Source organism: Arachis stenosperma, chromosome 3 (genome assembly GCF_014773155.1).
Source record: "Arachis stenosperma cultivar V10309 chromosome 3, arast.V10309.gnm1.PFL2, whole genome shotgun sequence".
In the NCBI taxonomy this organism is placed as follows: Eukaryota; Viridiplantae; Streptophyta; class Magnoliopsida; order Fabales; family Fabaceae; genus Arachis; species Arachis stenosperma.
Genome location: NC_080379.1, coordinates 64,895,581 through 64,911,755, shown reverse-complemented (window position 1 = coordinate 64,911,755; position 16,175 = coordinate 64,895,581). Strand labels below are relative to the sequence as shown.

The following is a 16,175-nucleotide window of genomic DNA, read 5'->3' as shown; positions in this document are numbered from 1 at the left end:
TTACTAACCCACTAACTGTTTGATAATTTGCATCACTCACACTAACAATTACTCTAACAAGAATAGTTTCTTCATTGTATCTCCTGTTGTGCAATCTGTTTGTTGTATGATAGGGAGAGGAGAAGGAGTTTCAACATCCTTTGATTCAGAACCTGAAAGAACCCTTTGGAGACTAAGAAGGGAAGCAAGAGGGAAAAGGATTATTGGTGCTAAGGAAGAAGAGGAAGAGTATTTTGAACCCAACATGAAAGAGAATTTGGAGAACAATTATGAAGAAGAAGCTCATAATCATGTCAGAGAAGGCCATGCAAACCGTGCTGGGCAAGCAAGAAGAGTTTTAGGATCCTATATCAATCCTAATCCAGGGAACTGTGGAAGTAGCATTCAGAAGCCCACCATACATGCCAAAAATTTCGAGCTAAAACCCCAGCTCATCACTCTTGTACAAAATAATTGCTCATTTGGAGGAGGTGCTCAAGAAGATCCTAATCAACATTTAACCACCTTCCTGAGGATTTATGACACAGTGAAGTCCAATGGAGTCCATCCAGATGTCTATAGGTTGCTCTTGTTCCCCTTTTCACTCAGGGACAAGGCATCCAAATGGCTTGAATCCTTTCCAAAGGAGAGCTTAACTAATTGGGAAGAAGTGGTGAACAAGTTTTTGGCAAGATTTTATCCTCCTTAAAGGATCAATAGGCTAAGAACTGAGGTGCAAACTTTTAGACAACAAGATGGTGAGACACTTTATGAAGCATGGGAGAGATTCAAAGACCTAACAAGAAGATGCCCACCAGAGATGTTTAATGAGTGGGTTCAAATTTACATCTTCTATGAAGGTCTTTCATATGAGTCAAAGAAGGCCGTGGATCATTCATCAGGAGGCTCTCTAAACAAGAAGAAAACTATTGAAGAAACCATAGATGTCATTGAAACAGTTGCTGAAAATGACTACTTCTATGCCTCCGAAAGAAGTAACACCAGAGGAGTAATGGAGCTGAACCACATAGATGCATTGTTAGCTCAAAACAAGATGATTACCAAGCAGCTAGCAGATCTTACTAAGAAGGTGGAGGAGAACCAAGTTGCAGCAGCCATCACCTCATCATTGATGTGCGGAAAACGATCCGACACAAAACTCACCGGCAAGTGTACCGGGTCGCATCAAGTAATAATAACTCACATGAGTGAGGTCGATCCCATAGGGATTGAAGGATTGAGCAATTTTAGTTCAGTGGTTGATTTAGTCAAGCGAATCAAGTTTTGGTTGAGTGATTTGTATTTGACAGGAAGTAAATAACAGAAAATGTAAAGGGGAAGGGAAGAATTGCAGAAATTAAAGAAAACTGAAAGTAAAAGAGCTGAATCTTAAAGAACAAGAAATTAAATGACTGAAACTTAAAATGCAAGAAATGTAAATTGCAGTAACTTAAAGTGCAAGAAATATAAATCGCTTGAATGAAAAAGGGATTTGAGGATTGGGATTTCAGAATTTAAGCAATGGAAGTTAAATTGCAGCAAGTAATAAAGCAGAAGATGAATTGGAAATACTTAGAATACAAACAGAAAGGAAATTGAGTTGCAGCAGAGGTTCACAGAAGAATCTAAAGGAAGATGTGATCTCAGGACTCCAGAGACTAGATAGCAAAGTCTAGATCTCAATTGCCTTCCCAGATCCAAATTCCCAAAGCGATTGACAAGAAATTAAAGAAGAAGCAGTAAAGGGAATGTAATTGAACTCAATTATGCAGAAGAGAAATTAAAGAGCTCTTGAGTGGAGATTGAGACAGAATTTCCTCAATTCTTAACACCCAAGACTCAAACAAGAAAAGTAAAAATGCCCAAGCAAGAACCAGGAAGAAGAGAGATCAATTCTCTTCCCAAATTCTCAGAAATCTCGGTGAAGTCTCTCAAAGAAAAGTCAAAAGTTGCAAAATAAAAGTGGATCTTCAAAGCTCAAAGCAAAAGACCAAAAGTCCTAATTACATCAAACTAGCTCCTATTTATACACTTTCTATTCTTGGATCTTGGGATTTAAATGGGCTTTTGATTTGGTGAAGAAATGAATTAAATTGGAATTTTAATTCAATTTTTGGCCCAAGAACATTGCTTCCAGGAGGCTGCCCTGCCCTTGTGGAGGGCAGGGCAGAAAATGATGCGTGCGGCCGTTGGTGCCTTGGTGCGTGCGTGTTGGTGCTGCAGGAAGCTGCCCTGCCCTTGTGGAGGGCAGGGCAGGAATTTTTGGTGCGCCAGAATGATGCCCGTGCGTGCTGTTGGTGCTGCCGAGACTTCCCTTGGTGCGCCAGAATGGTGCGCTGGCCGTGCCACAACAAAATGCTGCCCTGCCCTTGTGGAGGGCAGGGCAATGTTTCCAACTTGAAGTCCCATGTTCGAAACTCGGGCAATGCACACGCTACACTTTTTCCTTGATTTTCTTGGCACCAAAGTAAGGCTTAGTTCTTTGATTCCTCATGGTGCCGTGTTCGATCCTTGTGGCAAGCAATGGTGAACTTTTTCTTTGGATTTCTTCCTCTAGTGAGCCCGATATTGCCCTTGAGGAGGGCAGGGCAGTGTTTTGTTCTTCTTGATTCATGGCACCAATTTGTGCTCTGCCCTTGTTGTGGGCAGGGCAGTGTTGCCTCTCAAGCCTTGTTTTCTTATGTTGCCCTCCTAGAGGGCCGTGTGCCCTTGTGGAGGGCAATGCTTGCTTCCTCCTTTTATGCGCCACACTTTTTCTCTTTTGGGCCACGCTTTCTTAAGCCACGCTTCCTCTTTTCTTCTTTTCTTCACCTACAATAAACCAAAACAACCACTCAAAGTATCACTAAATTCACAAGGCTTATAAATTAATTAAAAATCAATTAAATTCAGCTTAAACCTCATGAGTTAACATTAATTTCATGGTGGTTGTTTGATTTAAAGAAGTTATGCATTTTCACTCCAAATCACTTACTTAGGATGCAAGAAAGTGCATAAAGACTAGTAAAACAAGTGAAATTAACTTGAAAAATGGGTATATGATGACCTGTCATCACAACACCAAACTTAAATCTTGCTTGTCCCCAAGCAAGCATCAAAACTAAGAGAAAATGAAATGAACAAGAAAAGAAACATATCCTTATTAGGCATATAGCAGAATGTGATTCATGGGGTTTTTATGCTGATAATGATAACTCAATTATTGTTGCTGTTACATAATATACATTTTCCTCAAAGGCTTGCTAAACTTGCTGTTATAAGGTTTATTCTTTCTTTGCTCCCTTGCTAACTTTTCTTTTCTCATGTTGCTTATCAAGCTTATTATTCTTGAAGGCTTGGTGTCTAATGTTGTAGTAGTAGCCTTTGGCTTTATTTTTTTCTCAACATCTTCCACCACAGACACATAGCTCACTACTTCTTCCTAGGATTATTGATGCCCAGCATCTCTTTGGATAACTAAATGTTCTGTATCTAAGTTGCTCTTTATTGTGGACGTTCAATTGGCCATCCCAAATCAGTTGATCTAAGTGACCGGGTTTTAAAATACCCCTTAGAATTTACTTATCCAAGCATATCCTAGTACAAGAACACCACAGGCATGTGTCCTAGGGTCCAAGCTATTGGTGTCCAGCTTTTATTCTTTGTTTTTTTTCTTGCCACATTGGCTTTTTCTTCTCTTTACTGATAAGAACCTTTATAACAGCAAGCTAGCTTACACTTTAATGAAAATGACATTATGCCACTATTATTTCATGAGTTATTCATTTAATCAAACACATATACCACCATTGACTTCCATTCTACTTATGCAACATTGGATTTTTACTTTTCAATTCAAACAAATCTCTTTTATTCAAGCATATGGGAAACAAAACAAAATTCAAGCTAAGTGATGAATGACAAGCATAATGCAGATTAGCATACTTAATAAAACAACTTCACTTGTAACTAGATAAACACTTTAGCAGGATATATAATGGTTCCCATGTTCAAAGCAATACACAGCAGCAAGGATTAAGTTTAGATACAACCTTTGAAGTTGCAGACCTTTGTTTCTTCCTTCTGTTGTGTTTTCTTTGAGTTAAGATGCACAATATCTTCAATTGTTGACTCATGTCCTGCATAATTCTCAAAGTTGCTTGCTTCTCAAGCCCTTAAGTGTATGGTTAGTATGCATAAATTGAGTGTGGCTCTTGGATTTTTGTGTGTGAACACCAAACTTAATTGATTGCCACTACCTCTGATGCAACAAGTTAACCATATTTGAAACCTTACATCCTTGCTGAAGGTTATGGGATTAAAGCTAGAAAGCAGTTAAATAGTTGAAAAATTTGTTCGATTGCTTGGAGCTAGCATTATGCAAGAGGTGAGAATGTGCTTTTATTTGAAATTTTTTGTGGAACACCAAACTTAGAATCTTTCATTCTCCCTTAATTTGTTTTGGTGTGCAACACCAAACTTAGCTCCTTGCAATGCATATCAATGATTCAACATCTTTATTGAAAAAGCTATGAAAAGAAAACTACCTCAGGTTGGGTTGCCTCCCAACAAGCGCTCTTTTATTGTCACTAGCTTGACATCTTCCATTTTTACTTCAAGAGGGGTTTAGATTCTGAACTTCTTTTTCCTTGTCCCATTGTCCTCCTAGGTATAGCTTTGCTCTGTGACCATTTGCTGTGAATCGATTCTTTGTTGCTTCGTCCAGCAATTCAATACTCCCATAAGGAAAGACCTTTGTTACCAAATAGGGACCAGTCCACTTAGATTTAAGCTTGCCAGGGAATATTTTGAGTCGTGAGTTGTACAAGAGTACTTGTTGCCCAGGTTTGAATTCTTTCTTCAAGATCGTCCTGTCATGCCACCTCTTGGCTTTTTCCTTGTATATCTTGGTATTTTCATAGGCTTCTAGCCTAAATTCATCCAGCTCATTTAACTGCAACAACCTTTTCTCTCCTGCCGCTTCAGAGTCAAGGTTTAGGAGTTTGGTAGCCCAAAAGGCTTTGTGTTCAAGCTCTACAGGTAAGTGACAGGATTTGCCATATAATAGCTGAAATGGGGACTTCCCAATGGGAGTTTTAAAAGCTGTCCTGTATGCCCAGAGTGCATCTTCCAACTTCCTAGCCCAATCCTTTCTTGTGCTTCCTACTATTTTCTCTAGGATTTTCTTCAATTCTCTGTTTGCTAATTCAGCCTGCCCATTAGTTTGAGGGTGATATGGTGTGGCTACTTTATGAATAACTCCATATTTATGAAGAAGTTTCTCCATTTGTTTGTTATAGAAATGACCACCACTATCACTAATAAGACCCTTGGGTACCCCATATCTAGTAAAGATGTGCTTCTTGAGGAATTGAAGGACAATTTGTGCATCACAAGTAGTTGTTGCTATGGCTTCCACCCACTTTGAGACATACTCCACTGCTACTAATATATATCTGAAGGAATAGGAAGGGGGAAAGGGTCCCATGAAATCAATGCCCCATAAATCAAATAATTCTAATTCCAAAATGAAATTCTACGGCATATCATTCCTTCTTGTCAATCCTCCTGCTCTCTGGCATTCATTACATTGGTGGACAAATTCTCTAGCATCCTTGAAAATAGTTGGCCAATAGAACCCACTTTGCAATATCTTTGCAGCTGTTCTTTCTGGACCAAAATGTCCACCATAAGCTGAACCATGGCAATGCCACAATATATCTCTTGTTTCACTTTCAGGGATACATCTCCTAATTACTCCATTAGAACATCTTTTGAACAGAAAAGGTTCATCCCATAAAAACTTTCTTGCTTCATTGATTAGCTTCTTCACTTGTTGCTTAGAGAATTCTTGAGGTATTTTTCTCCCCACTTTGTAATTTGCTATGTCAGCAAACCATGGTGTTTGTTGAACCAGCAATAAGTGTTCATCTGGGAAGCTTTCATTCACAGGTGGTGAGGCTTTTTGAATCGTTTCTTGTGGCAGCCTTGACAAATGATCAGCAACTCGGTTTTCAGTGCCTTTCCTGTCCCTTACCTCAATGTCAAACTCCTGTAGGAGTAGTATCCACCTGATAAGTCTTGGTTTAGCATCCTGCTTTGACATCAAATACTTGAGGGCAGCATGATCAGTATAAACCACAATTTTAGATTCTATCAAGTATGATCTAAACTTATCAAATGCATAGACTACAACTAACAATTCCTTCTCTGTTGTGGTGTAATTTTTTTGAGCCTCATTCAATACTTTACTTGCATAATATATGACATGATGCAAATTTCCCTTCTTCTGTCCAAGTACAGCACCAATTGCAATATCACTTGCATCACACATGAGTTCAAAGGGTAGTTCCCAATCCGGAGGTGTGATAATTGGTGCTGTTGTGAGTTTGTGTTTTAAAGTTTCAAAGGCATGCTGGCAATTTTCATCAAAAACAAAAGGATTATCAATCATTAACAGATTACTCAAAGGTTTGGCTATTTTAGAAAAATCCTTGATAAACCTTCTATAAAATCCTGCATGCCCCAAGAAACTTCTAACAGATTTCACATTAGTTGGTGGAGGGAGCTTTTCTATAATTTCCACCTTTGCCTTGTCAACCTCTATCCCTTTTCTTGTAACTTTATGACCAAGAACAATCCCCTCAGGCACCATGAAATGGCACTTCTCCCAGTTCAAAACCAAATTAGTTTCTTAGCACCGTTTCAAAACAAGAGTTAGATGTTTCAGGCAAGTATTGAAATTATCACCAAAAACAGAAAAGTCATCCATGAAAACCTCTAAAAACTTTTCGACCATATCTGAAAAAATGGAGAGCATACACCTTTGAAAAGTGGCTGGGGCATTGCATAGTCCAAATGGCATTCTTCTAAAAGCGAAAACTCCAACTGGGCATGTGAATGAAGTCTTTTCTTGGTCCTTTGGATCTACCACTATCTGATTATACCCAGAATAGCCATCCAGGAAGCAATAGTAAGCATGGCCAGCCAACCTTTCAAGCATCTGATCAATGAAAGGAAGTGGAAAATGATCTTTGCGTGTGGCATCATTTAGCCTCCTATAGTCAATACACATCCTCCATCCTGTCACGGTCCTTGTGGGGATGAGTTCACTTTTCTCATTGATAATGACTGTCATTCCACCCTTCTTTGGTACTACTTGAACTGGGCTTATCCATGAGCTGTCGGAGATAGGATATATTATCCCTGCATTCCACAATTTCATTACTTCCTTCTGGACAACTTCCTTCATTGCAGGATTTAACCTTCTCTGAGGTTGAATTACTGCTTTGGAATTGTCCTCTAAGAGAATTTTATGCATACACACTGCAGGGCTAATGCCTTTCAGACCATCAATGGTCCATCCTAAAGCATCCTTGTGAGCTCTGAGAACATCAAGAAGCTCTCCTTCTTCTTTCCTTGTCAAGGATGAGTTGATGATCACTGGGAAGCTCTCTGAAGTGCCAAGAAATGCGTATTTGAGATGGGAAGGTAATGGCTTTAATTCTTGTTTTTGCACTTCTTCTTTCTTGCTTGGTTCCACCTCTTTGTCAATAGAGATCTCAGCTGCGTGTTCCTCTACTGTTTCTTGATTTTCTTCTTCTTGCTCATGCTGATTAGTGTCTAACATTTCTTCCACCAGGCTCTCTATCATAGCCACTCTTAAATAATCTTCCTGCTCAGGAGGGTGTTGCATTGACTTGAAAACATTTATGATCATTTGCTCATTGTGTACTCTGAAGATCATTTCTCCTTTTTCCACATCTATAATGGCTCTCGCAGTTGCTAGAAATGGTCTTCCCAAGATGATTGAATTGTTTCCTTCCTCGTCGGTGTCCAAGATCACAAAATCCACAGGGAATATAAACTTTCCAACCTTCACTAACAGATTTTCTACAATTTCATTGGGTGTCTTGATTGATCTGTCGGCCATGACTAGTGACATCCTGGTGGGTTTGAGTTCTTCTATAGCAAGATTCTTCATCATGGACAGGGGCATTAAGTTGATACTAGCTCCAAGATCACAGAGGGCTTTGTCTAAGGTTAGTTTGCCTATGGTGCATGATACTACAAAACTCCCTGGATCTTTGAGCTTTGGTGGAATTCCTTTTTGGAGCACAGCGCTACATTCCTCACTGAGCATTACCGTCTCCTTCTCGTTCCAGTCTCTTTTCTTGTTGATGAGCTCTTTTAAGAACTTGGCATATAGAGGCATTTGCTCCAATGCATCAGCTAAAGGTATGTTGATTTCCAGCTTCTTGAAAGTCTCAAGGAATTTGTGAAAATGTTTATCCTTTGCTTCTTTTTGGAATCTCTGTGGATAAGGTAGTGGAGGTGTAAGACTCTTTTCCACTTGCTGCTGTCTTGGATTTGGTTCTTCCATGATCTGCTTTCCCTTCCTTGAGTTCTTTGGTTGGTTGTTTTCTTCTGTGAGCTTTTCTGGGACATTCTTGCTTGTTATGTCCTTGTTGTTAGCTTCATCTTTCTCTGTTGACTCTTTGTCATTCTCCAAGAGCTCCTTAGTTGCTCCTTGGTTGCCATCCACTAATATCTTTCCACTCCTTAATTGCACGACTTTGCATTCTTCCTTTGGGTTAGGAATGGTGTCACTTGGTAGCGAGCTTGAGGGTCTCTCAATAGAAATCTGCTTGGAGATTTGTCCAATCTGCCTTTCTAAGTTCTTCATGGAAGCTTCTTGGTTCTTTGTTGTCAATTCTTGGTTTTTCATCATTTTCTCCATGAGCAGCTCTAGATTAGTAATCCTCTGGGATTCTTGTGAGATGGGTTGGTTTTGGGGTGTTGTTGGATGATGGTAGGTGTTTTGGTTAGTTGGTTGGTTATTGGGTGGATAATGGTTTGAGTTGGGGTAAGTGTTTTGTGGTTTTCTGTATGTATTTTGGTTAGTGTTTGGCTGGTTGTTGTGGTTTGTGTTTTTCCAATTGTTTTGATTTGAGTTTCTTTGCCATGGTTGCTGAGTTTGATTGTGGTTGTCTCCCCATCTGAGGTTGGGATGGTTCTTCCAAGATGAATTGTAAGTATCACCATAGACTTCATTTGTTCCAAGATTTTGGTTGTGCATGTATTGGACTTGCTCTTGCTGTTGCTCCTCTTGAGTTTCTTCACTTTGCACCCATGTGGTTGATGGTTGGCTTGTGGCACTTACTGATGCTACTTGCAGGCCATCAATCCTTTTGGCCATTTGCTCAAACTGTTGTTGAATCTGCTGCTGCATCATCTTGTTCTGAGCTAGAATTGAATCCACTCCTTCCAACTCCATGACTCCTCTTCTTTGTGATGGTTGGCGATGCCTTTGATGAGCAAAGAAATATTGGTTGTTGGCCACCATATCAATGAGGTTTTGAGCTTCCTCTGTAGTTTTCATGAGTTGTAGTGAGCCTCCAGCTGAGTGATCAAGTGCTTCTTGAGCTTTCAGAGTAAGTCCTTCATAGAAGTTCTGCAACTTATCCCACTCAGTAAACATCTCTGGTGGACATTTCCTCAATAGTGCCTTATATCTTTCCCATGCTTCGTATAAATTCTCAGCCTCCATTTGAGTGAATGTCTGCACCTCAGTCTTCAATCTTATGATCCTTTGAGGGGGATAAAATTTGGCAAGAAACTTGCTCACCAAATCATCCCAAGTGTTGATGCTTTCCTTTGGAAATGTTTCTAGCCATTGAGTGGCTTTATCTCTGAGAGAGAATGAAAAGAGCAGTAACTTGTAACTGTCAGGAGGCACACCATTGGTTTTGACAGTGTCACAAATCCTTAAAAAGGTAGATAGATGTTGATTTGGATCCTCCAATGGCCCTCCTCCAAAAGAACAATTGTTTTGAACCAGTGTGATGAGCTGTGGCTTTAGTTCAAAGTTGTTTGCATTGACATTGGGGGTAAGGATGCTACTCCCACAGTGTCTAGCATTTGCAAATGTGTAGGAAGCCAGTACTCTTCTTTGTTGTTGGTTGTTGTTGGCCCCTCCTTCTAGTTGATTGGGATTTGATGGATCTCCTTCCATTTTTTGGAATTCCTCCTCAGATTCTTCCTCTCCAATAACGTTCTTCTCTCTTTCAGCTCTTCTTATTCTTCGAAGAGTTCTTTGGTCAAGTACAGAGAGAATAGGGGAGGCTCTTCCTGTACCTGACATACAAACACACAATAGAAACACACAGATCCAGAAAACCAGTGAAACTTCAATCTATTGCTAGCGTGAAGTTTTAGTTAGTTTAAGCAAAAATGCAAACAGTTAGTGTGTTAGTTAAAATTAAAGAAAAAGTGCTTGATCTAGATCTCCACTTCACGTAATCATTGTCAATCTATTTCAATCCCCGGCAACGGTGCCAAAAACTTGATGTGCGGAAAACGATCCGACACAAAACTCACCGGCAAGTGTACCGGGTCGCATCAAGTAATAATAACTCACATGAGTGAGGTCGATCCCACAGGGATTGAAGGATTGAGCAATTTTAGTTCAGTGGTTGATTTAGTCAAGCGAATCAAGTTTTGGTTGAGTGATTTGTATTTGACAGGAAGTAAATAACAGAAAATGTAAAGGGGAAGGGAAGAATTGCAGAAATTAAAGAAAACTGAAAGTAAAAGAGCTGAATCTTAAAGAACAAGAAATTAAATGACTGAAACTTAAAGTGCAAGAAATGTAAATTGCAGTAACTTAAAGTGCAAGAAATATAAATCGCTTGAATGAAAAAGGGATTTGAGGATTGGGATTTCAGAATTTAAGCAATGGAAGTTAAATTGCAGCAAGTAATAAAGTAGAAGATGAATTGGAAATACTTAGAATTCAAACAGAAAGGAAATTGAGTTGCAGCAGAGGTTCACAGAAGAACCTAAAGGAAGATGTGATCTCAGGACTCCAGAGACTAGATAGCAAAGTCTAGATCTCAATTGCCTTCCCAGATCCAAATTCCCAAAGCGATTGACAAGAAATTAAAGAAGAAGCAGTAAAGGGAATGTAATTGAACTCAATTATGCAGAAGAGAAATTAAAGAGCTCTTGAGTGGAGATTGAGACAGAATTTCCTCAATTCTTAACACCCAAGACTCAAACAAGAAAAGTAAAAATGCCCAAGCAAGAACCAGGAAGAAGAGAGATCAATTCTCCTCCCAAATTCTCAGAAATCTCGGTGAAGTCTCTCAAAGAAAAGTCAAAAATTGCAAAATAAAAGTGGATCTTCAAAGCTCAAAGCAAAAGTCCAAAAGTCCTAATTACATCAAACTAGCTCCTATTTATACACTTTCTATTCTTGGATCTTGGGATTTGAATGGGCTTTTGATTTGGTGAAGAACTGAATTAAATTGGATTTTTAATTCAATTTTTGGCCCAAGAATATTTGCTTCCAGGAGGCTGCCCTGCCCTTGTGGAGGGCAGGGCAGAAAATGATGCATGCGGCTGTTGGTGCCTTGGTGCATGCGTGTTGGTGCTGCAGGAAGCTGCCCTGCCCTTGTGGAGGGCAGGGCAGGAATTTTTGGTGCGCCAGAATGATGCCCGTGCGTGCTGTTGGTGCTGCCGAGACTTCCCTTGGTGCGCCAGAATGGTGCACTGGCCGTGTTACAACAAAATGCTGCCCTGCCCTTGTGGAGGGCAGGGCAATGTTTCCAACTTGAAGTCCCGTGTTCGAAACTCGGGCAATGCACACGCTACACTTTTTCCTTGATTTTCTTGGCACCAAAGTAAGGCTTAGTTCTTTGATTCCTCATGGTGCCGTGTTCGATCCTTGTGGCAAGCAATGGTGAACTTTTTCTTTGGATTTCTTCCTCTAGTGAGCCCGATATTGCCCTTGAGGAGGGCAGGGCAGTGTTTTGTTCTTCTTGATTCATGGCACCAATTTGTGCTCTGCCCTTGTTGTGGGCAGGGCAGTGTTGCCTCTCAAGCCTTGTTTCCTTATGTTGCCCTCCTAGAGGGCAGTGTGCCCTTGTGGAGGGCAATGCTTGCTTCCTCCTTTTATGCACCACACTTTTTCTCTTTTGGGCCACGCTTTCTTAAGCAACGCTTCCTCTTTTCTTCTTTTCTTCACCTACAATAAACCAAAACAACCACTCAAAGTATCACTAAATTCACAAGGCTTATAAATTAATTAAAAATCAATTAAATTCAGCTTAAACCTCATGAGTTAACATTAATTTCATGGTGGTTGTTTGATTTAAAGAAGTTATGCATTTTCACTCCAAATCACTTACTTAGGATGCAAGAAAGTGCATAAAGACTAGTAAAACAAGTGAAATTAGCTTGAAAAATGGGTATATGATGACCTATCATCAATCATCAGCTCAAGAAGGAGTAAACATAGGAGAAGAAGGTGACTGGGAGCAAGCCAATTATGTTGGAAACTCACCTAGACAAGTCCATGATCCATACTCCAAAACTTACAACTCTGGATGGAGAAATCACCCTAACTTTGGGTGGGGAAACCAACAAGACCAAGGGTAAGACCATAGACACCACAACCTCAACTCTAACAACAATGCAACTCATCAAAACACCTCACAGAGATATTACCAACGTCCATATAACCAATCTTCTCAACCACCTAATCTCAACCCACCATCAATAACCAAGGATAGGCTCTCAAAGATTGAGGTTCTACTTGAAAACTTATACAGAGAAATCCAAGACAACAAAGTGTTTAAGGAAGAAGTGCGAGCCAATATCAAGAACCAAGGAGAAAACATCAAGAGATTGGAGTCCCAAGTAGGGTATCTATCTCAACAAATTCCCAAACCCACTGATGGATTCCCCAGTGATACAGAGAAGAATCCAAGAGGAGAAACAAAGAAGGTGAGATGGGAAGAATGCAAAATGATAACCACAAGTGATGAAGGAAGCTATACACCCCAACCCACATCCAAGGAAGAGCTGAAGAAGAAGGAGGTATTGAACCCATATGCACCATTTCCTCACATGTTAAAAGGTGGTGTAGCAGGGAGAATGTACTCAAGGTTCCTTGATATGTTTGCATCTCTTGATGTAAATATACCATTTATCAAAGCTCTCCAGCAAATGCCTTTCTACATTAAGTATATAAAGGAGCTACTAGCCAGAAAAAGTCCATTGAAGGGTGGACAAACCATAAAAATGAATAGGGATTGCAGTGCTCTCATTCAACCAGGGCCACCCACAAAGAAGGAGGATCCAGGGAGTTTCCACATTCCTTGTGCCATAGGAGAAACAATGATTGACAAAGGACTTTGTGACTTGGGAGCAAGTATCAACTTAATGCCTCTCTCCCTCATGAAGAAGCTCCAAATCAATGAGCTAACTCCTATTGATGTAATCATCAGATTGGCTGACAAAACTAAAAAACAAGCAATAGGAGCGGTAGAAAATGTACTGGTTAAGGTTGGGAGCTACTATCTTCCCACAGATTTTGTTGTTCTGGAAATGGATGAGAATCTTATTTACCCCATCATTCTGGAAAGACCATTCCTAGCCACAGCCAGAGCACTTATAGATGTAGAGCGAGGAGAGCTAGTGATGAGAATACATGATGAGCAGCTCACTTTCAATGTTTTCAACCTCTCATAAGAATCAAGTTAAGAGAACAAAGAATCAAGAGAAGAGCAGAATGAAGCACTGATGCAAGAAACAAACAAGAAATCACAAACAACACAATTGAAAACCATATTGGATGGGAAGCCATATATTCAGGAAGAACCACATTCAAAGGTAATCCAAAGGGAACCAAAACCACCAGATTCATGCAAAGCTAGCAACAAAGAGTCCTTAGGGAAAGAATCTATAGAAAGCAAGACAACATCAATTGAGACAAGGAAGAAAGTACCCAGAAGATGGAGAAACAAAAAGATCCCTACAGAAAATTTCTCACCAGGTGATAAAGTGATCTCTACATACTTTTCATCTATACCACCTCACCTCCCCACTATTCCATCTCAGCTGCCTCCTGTATACACTATCAACAAAATCTTGTCCTTAGAGCATATGGAGCTTATCAACAAAGCCAATGGACATAGGTTCACTGCAAGAGGAGAAGATTTCAAGCACCACTAACCACCCTGACAAGGGTCAACCGTCAAGCTAATGACGTTAAAGAAGCGCTTCATGGGAGGCAACTCATGTTCTATACCTCTTTCTTAAATCTTTAATAGTAGTAATAAGACAATTTCCATGAAATTTCAAATCAATTTTGACAACTAATATAAAGCTCCTCTACATGCAATGTATAGTACATGATAAGTTTGGTGTTCAAAGCACACCAAGTGAGGTTTGAACACACCCTATGAGGAAGATTTATTCCCCAAACTTGTTGCACCATGTGATCACAAACAAGTTTGGTGTACCAACATGCATGCATGGGAAGCTTAATGGTTGATTGATTTGCATTCATATAAAGCATTTAGTCATGTAAAAAAAAAACAAAAGAAAAAGAATTTTTTTTTTAGTTCACATTTACTTTTTCCCACCAAAAATTTCAAATAACCCATCGCATTTTCTTTTCATGTATAGGGAATCAAAAAGGACATTGATGGTACTTGATAGGGCAATTGAAGAAGGGAGATTCGGCCAAGGGAATTTCACACTTGTCTTCATGGGGAATGTCCTTGGAAGTGTTGCCATGCAACATTGGGAATAGATAATTTTGAAGACCGAACCAAGATCCCCATAAAGGAGGTGATCCTTGTGCTCATTCAATCCAAAACCCCAACCGTCCATTATCAAACAACACTATCAATCCACACCCTTCAATCAATTGCCATCTTTTTATATAAACCCCTTCACACAATCTCTCCATACACACTTATTCTCACCCTTCCCACTCCCTCCTTTCGGGCATATCCTCCACCAAAGGCTTCACACACACCCTCCTAACCATCTTGAGAACTAACCAATATATCAACTATCCTACATGGCATCATCAAGTTCCAAAAGGCGAAGAGGAAAGGAACCCATGGAGTAGCCTTCCTTCAACGCCGGGAGATTCAAAACAGCCTTCTATGAGCTCGAATTCGAACGAATAAAGGATAAGAAGATACTGCCTGAATCAACATTCCAGTTCAACAAAGATAAATGTCCACAAATTCGGGAGAAGATTGAGAAAAGGGGTTGGCAAAAGCTCACTAACCCAGAAGCAAGGGTAAATGAAACTCTCATAAGGGAATTTTATGCAAATGTGGTTAGAGAAGACAAGACCATAACCCCTACCTTCAAAAGCTATGTAAGAGGAACAGAGGTAGATTTCAGCCCAAATGCTATAATTAGAACTCTTCATCTGAAAGCACCACAATTTGTTGAGCTCGGGTACCAAGAAAGAATGAACAATGGCCCCGACAATGATGAACTGGAAGAAATTGTAGGTGACATATGCATTGTGGGATCTGATTGGGAAAGGTATTCGGATATGAGGCCCCGGTTCATCAGGAGAGGAGACCTCATCCCAGAAGCCAAGGGATGGTTTGAGCTTGTGAGATGATCTATCCTTCCAGCCGCAAACAATTCTGAGGTCAATATTGCTCGAGCTACCATGGTACATTGTTTAATAAAGGGTGGAAGCATCAATGTGCATGAAATTATAGCTGAGGGAATTCAAGAATCAGCCGAGAAGAAAGATTCAGGTGCTAGACTTTGGTACCCCAGCACCATCCTTAGATTATGCATGAAAGCCAAGGTTGTCTTTGAAGACAACAATCCAACTTGGGTAGGTCTTGGGAGATCACTTACACTCCAACGCATAACCCATGTGACTCCAGCTCAATAGCAGAAAAGACCCCATCTAAGGAAGAGGGCATCAGAAGAAGCACAAGAGGAAGAACCTATCCAAGAAGAAACCCAACCAACAGAACAGCATCAAGAAGGGTATTATGACCCAACCAACATCAATTTGGGTCACATCCGAGGAGCCATTGACGATTTATCAAGAATATACATGGAAGGACAAGAACAACAACTGCAATTTCAATCTCAGAGAATGGATCGTCAAGAGGAAATGCTAACAAATTGGATGAATCAATAAAAGGAATGGCAGAAACAGCTAATGGAGCAGCAACAAGAGCACTACTCTCAGCTCACTCAAGCCATCAGTCAAGTGTCTGAAAGGCAAGAAAGCCAAGATAAATGCCTCCAGGAACTCAATCAACGCCAGATGAATCAGATGAAAGCATTCAACGAATTCAATGTGCTCAATGAAGAAAGGCAACTGCATCGAGAAGAATTCAGCGCCAATACTCAGGCAAGGTTAAACTATATGACTG

General features: G+C 40.1%; 1 non-coding gene across 1 annotated transcript; it reads right to left on the bottom strand.

Moving 5' to 3' along the window:
• Positions 1-697: 697 nt before the first annotated feature.
• On the bottom strand, positions 698-805 carry LOC130971017 (small nucleolar RNA R71). Its single transcript, XR_009082256.1, has one exon. It is a non-coding gene; the product is annotated as a small nucleolar RNA R71 (small nucleolar RNA).
• Between the last annotated feature and the right edge of the window lie 15,370 nt (positions 806-16,175).